The sequence below is a fragment of the Anser anser genome, assembly GCF_964211835.1.
Source record: "Anser anser genome assembly, chromosome: 1".
Lineage (NCBI taxonomy): Eukaryota > Metazoa > Chordata > Aves > Anseriformes > Anatidae > Anser > Anser anser.
This window is the reverse complement of record NC_139720.1, coordinates 19,115,605-19,131,421: the sequence shown is the minus strand read 5'-3', so window position 1 is coordinate 19,131,421 and position 15,817 is coordinate 19,115,605. Positions and strand designations below refer to the sequence as shown.

Sequence of the window (15,817 nt, the reverse complement as noted above, 5' to 3'; positions counted from 1 at the left end):
AATAAACCCAAACTGATTACAGGATGGAGGAGGTCCAAATCACACTGATCCTGGCAAAGAAATCAGAATGATGGTAATGCCGTAAAATCCTCCCCTTCTTCTTAAGGAGGCCGGCACCCTCCATCATCACCCTTGAATCTTAGTGAAGACTGGAAGGGTAAGCACAGTACTGAGAGAATAAGGATGATACATAGGAAGGGCTCTTTTGAGATAGCAATTTTAACTGTAGTAGGGTTTTTCTGTATGAAATATTTGAACTGTTACATTTTGTGGTGGTTTTGCCCAGCTGGGCTGCTGAGCTCCACCACAACCACCCTCTCACTCCCCCTCCTCAAAGGGAAAGGGGAAGAAAATATGATGGAAAGGGCTCAAGGGTTGAGATAAGGACAGGGAGATCACTCATCAGTTACTGTCATGAGCAAAACAGGCTGAGCATAGAGAGATTAAAATAATTTATTGCCCATTACTAATAGACTAGAACAATGAGAAACTAAATGCAAACTAAAAACACCTTCCCCCATCCACCCTTATCTCTCCCTAGACCCCTTGCTCCTGTGTGGGCTCCTCTCCACGGGCTGCAGGTCTGGCCCAGGGCCTGCTCCTGCGGGGGCTCTCCATGGGCCGCAGCCTCCTCCAGGCCACATCCACCTGCTCCACTGGGGGCTCCTCCACGGGCTGCAGCATGGAGATCTGCTCCATGTGGGACCCATGGGCTGCAGGGGGACAGCCTGCTCCACCAGGGGCCTCTCCACAGGCCGCAGGGGAACTTCTGCTCTGGCACCTGGAGCACCTCCTGCCCTCCTTCTGCACTGACATTGGTGTCTGCAGGTTTGTGTTTCTCACTCTTCTCTCCCAGCTGCTCGTGTGCAGCAGGTTTTTTTTTTTTTTTTCCCTTTCTTAGATCTGTTCTCACAGAGGTGCAAACAACATTGCTTATTGGCTTAGCTCTGGCCAGCGGCGGATCGCTTTGGATCCAGTTAAAACTGGCTCTTATCTGACATGGGGCAGTTTCTGGACTCTTCTCACAGAAGCCACCCCTGCAGCCCCCTGCTACCAAAATCTTGCCATATAAACCCAATACACACTGTTAAAAGATACTGGACTATAATTATAATGTTAATTGGACTAACACTTTTTTTTTTTTTTTTACCTCCATCTGTACATGTGTTTGGTTTAACCCAGTACAATTTTTTGAGTGTACCACTGATGGTGATGCGTTCTGAATATTTGGCAGATTTTCTCTGCGGGTAGGGCAAAAGAATTCTTATGAGGTAATAGGAATGACATGAAACTTTAGCTAGAGATATTTATGGAGATGTAAAGATGAAGCGTTCCCAACAGTGCTTCAGCACCAAGAACAGTTCTAGTTTACCAGTAATCCCAACTCCTCAGTAGGAAATATCAAGGGAAGTTACTTAAACCAATCGACAAAAGCAAGTAGACAAACTCAACCCCTTGTTTTCATGTTTGGCAGTAGGTCAACCATCTTGAAAACAAGAGTTTTTATTTATTTATTTATTTTTTCTCCATCTATTTCTCTAATGGATAGCACAAATTTGGATTTCTTGGCTTTGACTTAGGTTGGACAAGTAATATGTCCAAACCCTTTTGTCATCCAAACTGATTTATTGCCTTAAAAATCCTTATGTCTTCATTATACCTACAAAATAAGCAAGGAGTCAGCCACTGCAAAAGAGCATGCTTCAAAAGGACAAGGGTTAATAAAGACAGCAAATAAAGACAGCATAAAAGCATACTAGATGATGAACAGGAGAGGTAAAATAGATTTTCTTTTTCACTGAACATTGGATTTTTTCCTTAAAAAGGGGGGGGGGGGGGGGGGGGGGAAGACAAACCCTCCAAAGTTATGGCATAGTAATTATTATAGAAACACAGTAATAAAACTGAGAGAGATTGATTCAGCTTTGGTGATTCATAAAGCAGTTTCACAACCCATTAGCATCATTATAGGGCTAAGCTTTGCTCTATTTTTCAATTAAAATGATTAAAATACAAAAATTAAAAAAAAAGTACTTTTCCCCTACATTTTGATCTCAAGGACAATTTTCATAGTAATTTTTTTTCCCATTCAAACTGTTGATTTGGGAAGTTCACTTTTATTCAACTTAGTCTAATAGTTCACAGTTATTTATGTAGATACCCTAGGTGCAATTGTAAAATATTTTTTATTTCTCTTCTGTAAGACTGAACTGAACATTAACTATGCACAGTTATTAATACTTGGTAGCCATTGCTCACATTAAATGTGAATGCAGAGATGTTAATTAAGAGAAAAAGAAAACTGATTTTGGCTTCTGGCAGTTTTGAATCAGGTCCATGAAAAGGATTTTATCTAGCGAGTAGGAATAAAGTGTTCCTCTTATTACATTACAATAAAAATGAATCCAAAATAAGCCAGAAACTGAATATGGGATAAATAACAGAGGAGCAAACATACAGAAAAAGGAAAAAAATAATAATAATAAAGAAAAGGAAATAGAGAGTTCACAGAGAATGTTTTAGAAATATGTGCATCAAACCTTATTAACAATAGATGACAAGTGTTTGATAACAAATAATATAATAAAGGTTATAGCTATTCACGTTTTTAGTATTTAGAATTTTTTTTTTTTAAGCAAATAATCAAGTTTTCCATTTTTGCATACAGGATACATTATTTACACTATACATTTCGGGCTGAACTAAAGAACTGTCAAAATCTGTTACAGATTTTTTTTCAAATCTTCTAAATGATTGTTACCAGTTTTTAGGTTTGATAATTTTGAAAAATAAAATTTAGAAAAATAAACTTTGCTAATGAAGCTTAAACAAAAAAAAATAGATCTGATGTCTTGAGGTTCCATTACGTGGAGATATTTAATAGATGCAAACCAAAAAATTAAAGCAAGATCTGTCTTTCTGAAGAGCATAAGAATCAAACAGGAAACAATGTCTATTAAAAGACTCAAAGCTCTGACCTAGACATATTGCATTTTTTTTCCCTGAACAATTATAGCAGAACTTGTTCGAGTACTTTTTTTCCTTTTTTTTTCTTTTTTTTTTTTTTTTTTAATTAAAAGGAAGTTGAAAAAACAAACTTAGATTATATAAATGTATAGTAGTCAGGACAACAGATTTGGAAACTCCACTTCTGTGCAAGAGTGCATATATTGACTGAGTCTTAATGAATAAGAAGAAATAGGATTTGTTTTTATTTCTGTTTGTTTGTTTCTACCAAATAGAGAAATCACATTAAAAATAGGTCCTTAACATCCCAAGATGGATTTTTTGTTTGTTTGTTTAATTGTTTGGGTTTTTTTGAAGCAGGACATTTCTGTTAGAAACAATAAGCAGACAATCAGATGCTGAATGCCACAAACTTCTTGTACTGCTAGCATGAGCAGATATGTGTATGTCTATATATATATTTAATCACAAATTATAATATGAAATTATCATATTATTTGGCCGGCAGCTCTCCCAAGTGCAGCTGGCAAGGCATGGGCAGGTCCAGGAGTAACAGCGGCAGATTTAAACATGGTCTAATCACCACCACTAGTCCCACACAGAGGCGACCAGCTTGGGGTGGGTGTGTTCCACAGCGGAGCCTGGGATCAAAGCATACAGGGGGGACTCCTCAGCTGGGGAACCCCCAAGGGTGCATGGAGACTTGCTAGGGGCCTGCAGCTCTTCTGAGAGTGGCTGACAAGGCATGGGTGAGGCCAGGCGCAATGGTGGCCACTCTCCCATAGGCAGCCCCTAGAGACCACGAGCAACCCGGAGTGCAGCTGCAGTGCTGACCTCAGGCCGCAGGAAGTGCCTAGACCATTCTCCTGGGGCAGGGACAGGTGGCAGACCTGCATGCAAAAGGCATGCCCAGATGGAGAACCTCCTGCAGCAGGTGGCCAAACTGCAGGAGGCAGTGAGAAGGCATCAGGGAGGCTGAGGAGGAGTTAGACAGCTGGATCCTAGCACAGACGGCAAGGGACCTGCAGCCCATGACCAAACAGCCTCAAACTCTCTCATCAGCACTCAGAGAAGGGGGGGGGGGGGGGGAGGGATGGGGACAGGGGGCAATAACACTGGAGAATGGAAGCTTGTTGTTACACCTGGCTACCAGTGATACAGCCAGCAGCAGCCTGAGGAGTATCAAGAGGGATTAGAAAGCCCTGGGGGCAGCAGTAGAGGACTCAGAACAGGTAGTTTTTTCATCAGTCCTCCTGGTCAAAGGGAAGGGGATTGAAAGGGACAGTCAAATCTGGCAAATCAAGAGATGGTTTAAGGACTGGTGCTACAGCCAGGGGTTTGGATACTTAGACCATGGGACTCGCTTTGAGAGACCTGGTCTGCTGAGAGCTGATGGGTCCATGGGTCAGAGAAGGGGAAGTACTTTACTTCACATAATCTACATTGACTGAGCATCCAGGGATCAGGTTAGGAAAGCTAAAGCCGTATTAGAATTAAATTTGGCCAGGGACATCCAGGGCAACAAGAAAGGCTTCTGTGGGGATGTCAGTGATAAAAAGAAGACTAGGGAAATCATGAGGCCTCTCCGGAAGGAAACAGGATACCTGATTACAGGAGATACAGAGAAGGCTGAGGTACTCAATGAGTTTTTTGCCTCAGTCTTGTCTGGCAAGTGCTCTAGCTACACCACCCAAGTCACAGAAGGCAAAGGTGGGGACTGGGAGAATGAAGAACTGCCTGGTGTAGTAGAAGAGCAGGTTCAAGACCAGCTAAGAAATCTGAAGGTGCACAAGTCCATGGGACCTGATGAGATGCATCCACAGGTCCTGAGGGAGCTTGTGGATTAAGTTATTAATGTCCATCATATCACCGTCCAACATATTTGAGAAGTCGTGGCAGTCCAATGAAGTTCCCACTGGCTAGAAGAGGAGAAACATAACCCCCATTTTGAAAAAGGGATAAAGGAAGACCTTGGGAACTACAGGCCAGTCAGTCTCACTTCTGGGCCTGGCAAGATCATGGAGCAAATCCTTCTGCTATGTTTGCTATAGGCTATATTTGTTTTATCATGGTATATTTTGGTTTCTGGCTTCCCTATTTACACTTAATTTGCCTATTGACAAGATCAGCACTTTCACTCTCACATGTGTTCATAAATTGGTGTTACTAACCAGGTTTAGTTCCCATCACCACCTTTGTTATCATTTACTGGTTTGTGTGCCTGTATATTCTTTATGGCCTTTCTTATTATCCCTTGTTCCACTGAAAAAGGTCTTTGACCAGATTCCTTTAAAGGAGTTGGCAATATCTTTCCACATACTCTTACAGTATTAATAATAATGAGCTCTGTAGTAATAATGCAGGTTAAAAGTAGATTATGTGAGGATGCTTTCACAATGCTCTTGCATCTTCCTGGTCACAAAAGATAGATTGGCTGTCAATTACAGATGTAAGTAAAAAATGCAAGAAAACTTTTTTTGTTTAATGACACCTATGCAGTTGCTCCAGTGAACAGAAGACCTACCATCTCCTGTATGGGCTGTATAAAACTGTTGTACCAAGCAGAATAATAATCTATTATCAGAAAAGTAATTCCGAAGATTCATATGCAATGAGACACAAACCTGGGGAAGATGTTCCAGTCATTCTCTCTGTCATGCCTCACTTTTATTTTTTGCAGTGAATATTGCATTTTAAAGTGTAGATTTAGAGATGTGCTAGAAGGTGTTCCTCCAGTTCTGTGAAACTAAGTGATACGGAGAATTTCAGAAAACCAGATCCTATATATTACAAAATAATTAATTTAGACGGCAATCAATCTGCTTTGATATCTCCAGTTACGGAACCTTTTTGAAAAAAAATGCAGGACTTACCATGGCAGTGATGAAAAGTCCTGCCAGTTCTTCATCTGGAGCTCTTACACTTCACTGAAATTTGTGATTTGATCTTATGCTAGTACTTCATAGAATTCTGATTCTTTGTGAGAGATATGTAACATTGCTGAAGTCATATTATGACTATTTTTGGTGGGTTAACCTTGGCTGTCTGCCAGACCCTCACCCAGCTGCTCTCTTACTCCTCTGCTTCAACAGAACAGGGAGAGAAAAATAAAGTGTTGTTGGAACTCCTCCACAGGCTGCAGAGTGGATATCTGCTCTGATGTGGTACACCATGTCAACAGGGGAACAGCCTGCTCCACCACGATCCTCTCCAGAGGCTTCAGAGGAAATTCTGTTCTGCTGCTGGGAGCAACTCGTTCCCCTCCTTCACTGACCTTGGTGTCTCCAGGGCTTTTTCTCACATTTTTTTTGCACTCGTACCTTTCCTAGATGCTGTGCAATATTTCTTATCCTTTCTTAAGTATGTTATCACAGATGGATATCAGTTTGGCTGATGAGGTCAACGTTGAACAGTGGAGGGTCAATTTTGGAGCCAGCTGGAACCAAGTGTGTCCAACATGGGGGCTGCCCCCAGTCACCACTCATAGAGGCCACCCCTGCAGGCCCCTGGCCACTAAAATCCTGCAACATAATTCCAGTACACTCTTTCAGGTAAAGTTGTTTTCTGTTCAAATATTCAAGTTTCTTATACAAGAAAACCTTATGAATTTATCCATCCACTTTCTAAGCTATAGTTTTATAGGCTAGAATGTTTTTTGTTTTTTGTTTTTTTAAATATATAATTTATTTATTTATTTTCCCATCATGTTTATATATCGACAATTTGTTATCTGCCAGAAACATCTGGGGTAATTTCTTCATGCTATCCGTAGCACCCACATACTAAAGTTTAAAGACAACTATGAGATTCGATGTAATCTTGTTTAGCTGCTGTTAAGGGTTAAAAGGCCATCAAACAGCTACAACTAGTGACTTACGGCTGATTTAGTCCAGAGGAATTACAAGGTGTTGAGGGAATTGCAGGATATGAAGGACCAAGCGTATGTGTCCAAACGCATGTGAATGTGGCCAAACATATGCAATTTTCAGGAAAAGGCAATTCTAGTTCAGATGAAGAAAACAGAAAATTCTTGATGAATCCAACTTCTAGAAGTAAGCTGCTGTAATATGTTAGAGCTGCTGTAATATAAGTTACTGTGTGGTCTATACCATCAATTATCCTGTGAATTACTGAGAAAAAAATGTTCTACCTTCAGATCATGAATTATGTGCAACTCATGCAAAACTTAAGGTTTAGGCTCTTATTGTATATAAGATAGTTTCAGTTACCCTCTTAGAAGGCACATGCAGTATTAGTGATTCTTTGGAATAACTGAAGAGCAGGAAGTGTCTGAAATGACTTTACTTGCATTTATTTTTTGTTATAAGGATAATAAAATTCATAATAATTTAACAGGTAATGTTGAGAAACAATCTCATTATCTTCCCTAGATGTGCACTTTGTTTTCCTGTTTTCCTACGGTAGGTTTTGATTTCATGGTTGCCACACTATTGTAGACAACAGAATAACTTGCTTGATGAAACTCATGACTCTCAGTCTGGGTTACTGCAGAGCAATTGACAGTTTTTGGTTTTTTTTTTTTGTTGTTGTTGTTGTTTTACTTTTTTTCCTTTATTTTGAATCACTGGTGTTATATGAAATTTCTACATTTGACCAAATACTATATTGAAACTGAGGGGTTGATTCTTCATGGTCGCTGTATTAAAATGGATGCTCTTTATTTACTCCACTGCCTGTCTGTGTTTACTATTTTATTTAGAAATTCCTCTGTATGTAATATTATGTATTCAGGCAAGGAGGAAGCATACAAAGATTATTTTTTATAGAAATAATATAAATATTTCTTGTTCCCCCAAAGCTATTATTTTCAAAGCCACAACTTTCACAAAGCATTTATTTTTCTGATGTGAGGCTATTTTGCAGGTGGACTATTTAAAGGATGCTATTGCAAACAACAAGGCTATTGACTAGGTTTTGGCCTGAGGTTAACCTAAATGAAGATAAAAACTACTGGATATGATTTAAGAAATTGCTGAACGTAACATAATGGGAAGCTGATGGCACTTATAAAGACAACTCAGTGAGGGATGGCTGGATATCACTGGTGTTTAAGGGGTATGAGAGATTGTGAAACTGCACAGATACTTTGAGGGGAACATTGGAGACCTTTGGGGAGGTACAAGCATGCAAGGCCAACTATCTAGGTAACCACATCAGTAATACCATATATAGCTGGGATTACCTAGGAAACAAATATAAAATTTCAGCATAGAATTAATTAATAAATTAAATTAAATATATTAAATTAAAAATAAGATGATTTAAATTAAATAAATTAAAATACTAAATTTCAGCATAGTTAAGGACCGGACTGATAAGGGACAGCTTGTGGTTGGGGTCTATTATGGGCCACCTGATCAAGGGGAGCCTGTTGATGAGGTCTTCTTGCTTCAACTACAAAAAGCATCGCTCTTGCATGCTCTCATCCTGATAGGGGACTTCAACCACCCAGATGTCTCTTGGGAAAGCTACACAGCAGGCTGTAAGCAATCCAGGAGACTCCTGCAGTGTGTCAAGAATAACTTCCTGGTCCAGGTATTAGACAAAACAACCAGAGGAGAAGCATTACTGAAGCTGGTGCTCACCAATGCAGATGAACTCATTAACAAGGTTAAGATTGGAGGCAATCTGGGCTGCCAGTGGGAGTGACCACTCCCTGGCTGAGTTTGCGATCTAGAGGATTATCAGCCCGTTGAAGAGCAAAGTCAGGACCCTGAACTTCCGAAAAGAGAACTATGAACTAGTTAAAGACCTAGTGGACAAGATCCCCTGGAGCACTGTCCTTAGAGACAAAGGAGCTGAACAGAGCTGGCAACTCTTTAAGGATGTTTTTCTTAGAGTGCAAGAGCTCTCCATCCTCCTGTGTAAGAAAGCGAGCAGAGAGGACAGAAAACAGGGACCTGCTGGGCAAACTGAGGTGCAAGGAGGAAATGCATAGGCAGTGGAGGCAGAGACATGTGCCCTAGGAAGACTGTAGAAATGCTGTCCAGATGTGCAGGGATGGGATCAGGAAAGCCAAGGCACAGATGGAACTGAGTTTAGCAAGGGATGCAAAGAATAACAAGAAGGGATTCTATAGGTACATTGCTCAGAAGAGAAAGGCCAAGGAATATGTACCCCCTCTGATCGATGAGAAGGGTGAACTGGTAACAACAGACATGGAAGGGATGCCATCCAAAGGGACTTGGACAAGCTAGGTAGTGGGCCAGTGTGAACCACATGAGGTTCAACAAGTCAAAGTGCAAGGTGCTGCACCTGGGTTGGGGCAATCACAGACAGGCTGGGAGAAGACTCATTAAGAGAGCCCTGTAGAGAAGGACTTGGGGGGTTCTGGTGGACAAAAAGCTTGACATGAGCCAGCAGTGCACTTGCTGCCCAGAAGGCCAACTGCATCCTGGGCTGCATCAACAGAGGTGTGGCCATCAGGTCAAGGGAGGTGATTGTTCCCCTCTACTCTGCCCTTGTGAGGCCCCACTTGGAGTACTGCATCTAGGTCTGGGGACCCCAGCACAAGAAGGATGTGCATCTGTTCAAGCGGTTCCAGAGGAAGGCCATGAAGTTCATCAGAGGGCTGGAGCAACTCTCCTATGAAGAAAGACTGATAGGGCTGGGGCTGTTCACACTGAAGAAGAGAAGGCTCAGGGGTGACCTCATTGCAGCTTTTCAATACTTAAAAGTGGCTAAAAAAAAGAGGGAGGGCAGCTTTTTGCTCAGGCAAACAATGACAGGACAAGGGGGAATGGTTTTAAACTAAAAGAGGGGAGATTTAGATTAGAGGTTAGGAGGAAATTCTTCACTCAGAGGGTGGTGAGGCACTGGAACAGGTTGCCCAGAGAAGTTGTCAATGTCCCATCCCTGGAGGTGTTCAAGACCAGTTTGGATGGGGCTTTGAGAAACCTGATCTAGTGGGTGTCATCCCTGACCATGGTAGAGGGGTTGGATGTATATGATCTTCCAACCTGTTCCATTCTATGATTTAGCAAATTTGTACTGAATGGGCAAAATGTAATTAAGGCAGTTTGTTCAGTAGAGCAAGGAGGGGACTGAGATGGAAAATAAATAAATAAATAAATAAATAAATAAATAAATAAATAACTATTACAGGGATGATGTAAGGAGGGCCAAGAAACAGGAAAAAGAGTAATAATGCATGTGATCATGTAAATATTGTCCAAGGGTACTTGGACCCTGTTTTTGATCATCTGAGCTGGAGCAGGTCAATAAACCAAGCCTGTTGTTCTAACCATTGCACAAGTCAATTCTCCTGCTTTCAGGAGGATGGCAGTGAGAGTGGGGCAAAGGGCTTCTCTTGTCTGTGAGAGAACACCATCAAGGATGATCAAGCATGCTGTTGTCACCATGTTGGTTTAAATTCCTGGTCTTATAGCACTGACAACTATTCACTGCTTCATGATATACTCTAAACAGAGTTTTGTTTGTTTATTATTTCTTTTGATTTGTTTTTCAGTTCCATTGTTTGAACAGGATTATATTCCTGATTTTGTTAAAGATCACTCAGTGTAAATACTGCTGTAAAGGATTCTAATAATAATAAAAAAAATCATGTAGGACAACAACATGAACAATAGGTTATATGGTCTGATGGAAAAATATCTAGCTGTTTATTCTGCTAGGTCACCTCTGTTAATTATTTCATACAGAGATTTCTAATTCAGAATAGCTCCAAGATATAATATCAAAATACTGATAATTTCAAAGTGAGTTGTATCATTTTGCCATAAGCCAGTACACACTGCACTTCCTTATGCTATCAACTACCTTTCTGTGTTTTTTTATACCTAAGAAAGCAAGGCTGATCTTTCTTTTTGCAGATGGTGAAAATTGGTGTTCATAAATAGGTACTGGTGGATCAATTAATGTGTTCTCAGGACACAAGAAATGGAGGTTTATAATGCAAGGGCAGTGTCTCTTGTTCTCTATTGATTTTTTTTTCTATTGATTCATATAATTGATAGTGCTTACCTTGTAACCTGTTCTCAAGGTAGCCTACAGTGTCAAGATGGAATTGTTTTGTTTTTCTAGATCTTTTCAAAAAAACATACTAGCTATATTATGATAGCCAAAAAAATAAATAAAAAATAAAAAAATAAAAAGAAAAGAAAAAACTTTTCTATAGCAAGACATAGTAAGATTGTAGCATGTGTGGGTGCTTTCAGGGGCATAAAAATTTGTGATACTAGCCATTGGTCTAGTATACTTGGTGATACTAGACATCATAAACATCATTCCTTAAAAAATACCCTGCATATTTCACCATATCCCTTTTTTTTTTTTTTTTCAGAAAATCCTCCTCAGCCTTCTTAACACTAGATCTTCTTCCATGTGATTTTTTTTTTCCATGTGATTTTTCCACTAATTTTTCACGTTCAAAGGAAAGATATTGAAGATTTCAGGTTACTTGAAGAAGAGTGAGATTAGCATTTTAGGGGTATTTCTCATATCTAACTTTTCCAGATTTTTTCATAGAATTATCATAGAATTGTTGGGGTTGGAAGGGACCTTAAATAACAACCCCTTGCCATGCACAGGGACACTTTCCAACAGGTTGCTCAAAGCCCCATCCTGCCTGGCCTTGAACACCTCTAGGGATGGGGCTTCTTCTCTGGGCAACCTGTTCCAGTGCCTCACCACCCTCATGGTAAAGAATATCTTCTGAATATCCAATCTAAATATATCCTTGTTTAGTTTAAAACCATTACTCCGTGTTCTATCACTGCAATCCCTGACAAAGTGTCCCTTCCCAGATTTCTTGTAGGCCTCCTTTAGTTAATTGAAGGCTGCTATAAGGTCTCCCTGGTGCTTTCTCTTCTCCAGGCTGAACAACCCCAACTCCTTCAGTCTTCATAGAAGAGGTGCTCCAGCCCTTTGACCATCCTCATGGCCCTCCTCTGGACTTGCTTTAATACGTTCATATCCTTCTTATATTGGGGATCCCAGAGCTGAATGCAGTACAGCTCTCACAAGAGCAAAAATAGAGGGGGAGAATCACCTCCCCTGCCCTGCTAGCCATGCTTCTTTTAATGCAGCCCAGGATACTGTTGGCTTTCTGGGCTGCAAGTGCACCGTTGCCAGTTCATTTTGAGTTTCTCATCAGCCATCAGCCATTAGTAGAGAAGGGCTCACTAATGTCTGTTGCTCAAGGAATGCTTCTGAAACATGATGCACTATTTTATCTTAACTACATTGTATTTCATTGCATGTAGTAGTGATGTTGCTATTGTGTTCTCTCTCAGGAAATTAAAAAGGTCCAACTGAAGGACTGATGTCTCCTGCAGAGATTGTACCATTCCAGAAGGCATAGGAATCCCAAGTGAAGCGAGATGAAGCTGAGTGAGTAGAGGACAGTAAGAGTTAATGAAATATTGCATATTCATCTAGATCATGTGGGTGGGTTCTAACTGTTGAAACAAATATCTCCAATTACCACTCGGGGCTTTTTGGGCCATCTTCTTCAGTTGTAGAATGTCATGGTTATAGTAAAAGGGGTTTTTAAGACCTAGAATACAGTACATTAAACTTAATCCTCTTGTGTGATTGTCAAGTCCTGTAGCAAAATAGTTTGTTGTGGCATCAGCACAAAAAGGTATATTAACAGTGCATTTGAATTCTCTATTACTATTTTTCCTTAGTTTTTCTCTAAATCATTGGCTTATATGCCATTAGTATGGTGTGAAGTAATTATGAAATTTATTTTAATGGAGGAGAATCGTATTCTTTGTTGTATATTTTTTACTTTATGAATCTTCTTTATCAGTCTCTTCCCATCTGAAGTAATGCTGAGTGTAAGACAATGCATATATCTCCAATGTTTTTATTGCTGAAAGGAGCTCAGTTTACAGGTCATAAATTTAGACACTGTGACTGTATTTGCAGCTTTTCATTACAGTACAAGAAATAACTAGAAGTAGAATATTCAAACTTGAAAAAACAAGCAAATAAAAATGTCTTAGTGTAAAACACTACAAAATGTATTCTGATGTGTGACCAGTATAACAAGTGTTAATAATTAATTTTATGAAAGAAAAGCTTGTCTTCTTAATTTAACTATGGTTTCACGTTAGTAATCCATCAGCAGCAGTTGCAAATGATTAGGGCTCTGCCTCTTCTGTTCCCACACTTGCTCATTCCTCAGGAAAGATTACCATCCCTGTTCAGTTCAGTTTCTGTGTCACCTTGTTATAACCTACATTTCCTGAAATGATCAACTGAAATAAATAAAATGATGTAGTGTGGTTTACTCTTAAGATGGCTTGTCTCACTTGTCTGGTTTAGACCAAGGCCACACAGCTGAATCAGCACACCTGAGGGTGTCATAAAGTCCTGCAAAGGATGGGAGCAAAATATCTTAAATTAGATCATTCTCCACTGGAACAGTAATGGAGAATGGAAGTCACAAACAGAACGAAATTGGATCATGTCACAAATTCCACGTCTTTTACAGCTGTAAGAGAGCAATCGAATTCCTCTGCACATATCACCTCCTCAGCTGAGTCAGCCCATGTATCCTGGAGGTAGAAAGCAATATAAGGAAGCAGAATCTTCACTGCTTTTGTTTTGAATTGTTTCATAGGATCACCAATCTTGAGTATATCCTGGGGTCTCAGTTCTTAGTGTATCAGGCTTCATTCCCAGATTGCAGAAATGTATTTCTGATGCAGTGTAGCATTAAAGTGCATTTCTATTCAGAAGAAGCCATAGATTGGCAAAATCATACCAAAGCCACTGGAAAAGTTGTTTGCAATTGCACATACTGTATAAGTTTGTCACTGTCCCTGTAATATACCTAATGACAGCAGTCAGACTTTTTTTAAAGACTGAACTACTACTAGCCTGCACCACTGGAAAGAGAAATTGTGTAATCTATGCATTTAATCAGTAATACTGCTGACAGCTATATGTCTATGTATATAATGTACTTTAGGTGACACTTAAGCATCTTCTTCAGTCACTTCTTACAGTATGGTTATCACAGTAAAAATATATTACCTGTAGCATATAAAAATCATTGGACATTACACTCATTCTTTCAAGATTAAGAGGAAGGATAGTCCTTAACAGTTTAAGTCACCTTGCCAAAATATCACCTAAAGCAGTGGGATTCAAGTCTAATTATACATTTGACAGGCTCTAGAGAAAAATGAAAATTATCCCAGGAATGTTGACAAGTACAAGACACAAAAGGAGAGCTGTCCTGAAATGGTTAGTAGCCAAGCTCATGAATTTCTTGCAGAAGATGAGATAGGAACTTTGAAAATGTTCTGAGCTATTTCTAAGATATTTAGACAACCCTGAAAATGAATATTTGAAAATAAAATAAGACATAGTTCATAAAATTCGTGTTATGAGTTTTTAAAATAATCATGTGTTAAAACAAATCCTACAAACATACAGTTCTGTATCATGCCCTAGCCTTACATTCTACAACCACTGGAACCATAGTCAGACATGGCTTTAATATTTACCTGGTATATAAACAGCAAAACTGGAACTGAGGCTTTCTCATGGAAGAAAAGTTTTACCAGCCAATTATTTAGCTTGTTTTCTATGACATTTAATGATTCTTAGAAGAAGAACTTACAGTTTATTTGGTATAAGCAAAAACAAAGACAAAAACAATGTCACTTAAATAAAAATGCATCTTTCATTCATCAGTCATAACCAGGAACAGAAAAATGGTAGCTTTGGATCACCTTTAAATCTGAAGAGAAGTGTTTAAGGCCATATAAAATTAACCAAACCCCAAATAATTAAACATTGAAAAAGTCTGAGTGAATTTTTTAACCACCATTGACATACTGACTACCTGTTTGTAAGAAACAAGGTTTCTGTCCCCTTAGTCATGGTTCCTACAAACCCAGTTTGTATGTATTATTTAAGGATGTATTAAAAAAGAACATTTTAATGTGATCTTCCATGCTGTTCCAGAAAACAATTTTCCCTTAATCAATGTGCATGTTTTGTTTTGGTATGGTGATTTAAGAATATGGCTATCTTCAAGTTTGAAGGATCATGGCTTTCAAACGCTTACTGGAGGGTAATGTTCAATCACTGCATATTTTTTTTCTATTTCTGCATCCTTGCTTAATGGTGGTTTTTTTTGTTTGTTTGTTTTTTGTTTGTTTGTTTTTTCTCCAGAAGACTATTTCCTTGCAGCTTTGGCCTGAAGTCTTCTGCCTTTCTCTGCATGACTTAATTTTCCATAGCTGCTGATACAAAGAATGATATGCCCCATAAACCATTTAAAAGCTTGTAGTTCTACATGTACACCATCAGAAGAGGAGCATGGAGAGGATGTGCCCTCCTTTGACACTTCACATGTGTAAGGTAGAATCAAGTTCTCTGACAATCTGAGAGAAAAATTCAAACAAAACATTTCAAGTTAACTTTTGAGAGATGTTCAAATAAATAATATGCTACTGTTACTGTGTCTGTTCTCATACATATTAAATGGTTCCCAGAAAGCCTGCTGAGGTCAATAAAGAGTTTCTCATACTATTTATTTTGTAAAGCTCATTCCAAGAACAGGAAATATCACTTATATGATTTTATACGATACATATATATATATATTATATAGTAATATATATGATATATATATATCATATTTATAATATGATATATTTATATATGATATATAATGATATAATCACTATATCACTTTATATGAGCCTAGTGTGATTTCCTAATTTTCTTTATTTACTTTCTTTCTTTAAAAAGAAAGGGAAGAGTGACAAACACTTTTAGTTTTGAAAGTAGTAGAAATGGATAATGGTAGACAATTTCTGTCCTCAGAAATTCTTAACTGTGT

General features: G+C 39.0%; 1 long non-coding RNA gene across 5 annotated transcripts in view; it reads right to left on the bottom strand.

Annotated features, from left to right (window-relative positions):
• LOC310892563 overlaps positions 1–15,817 on the bottom strand; it is a 113,504-nt gene that overhangs the window by 50,990 nt on the left and 46,697 nt on the right. The gene's annotated exons all lie outside the window — the stretch shown is intronic.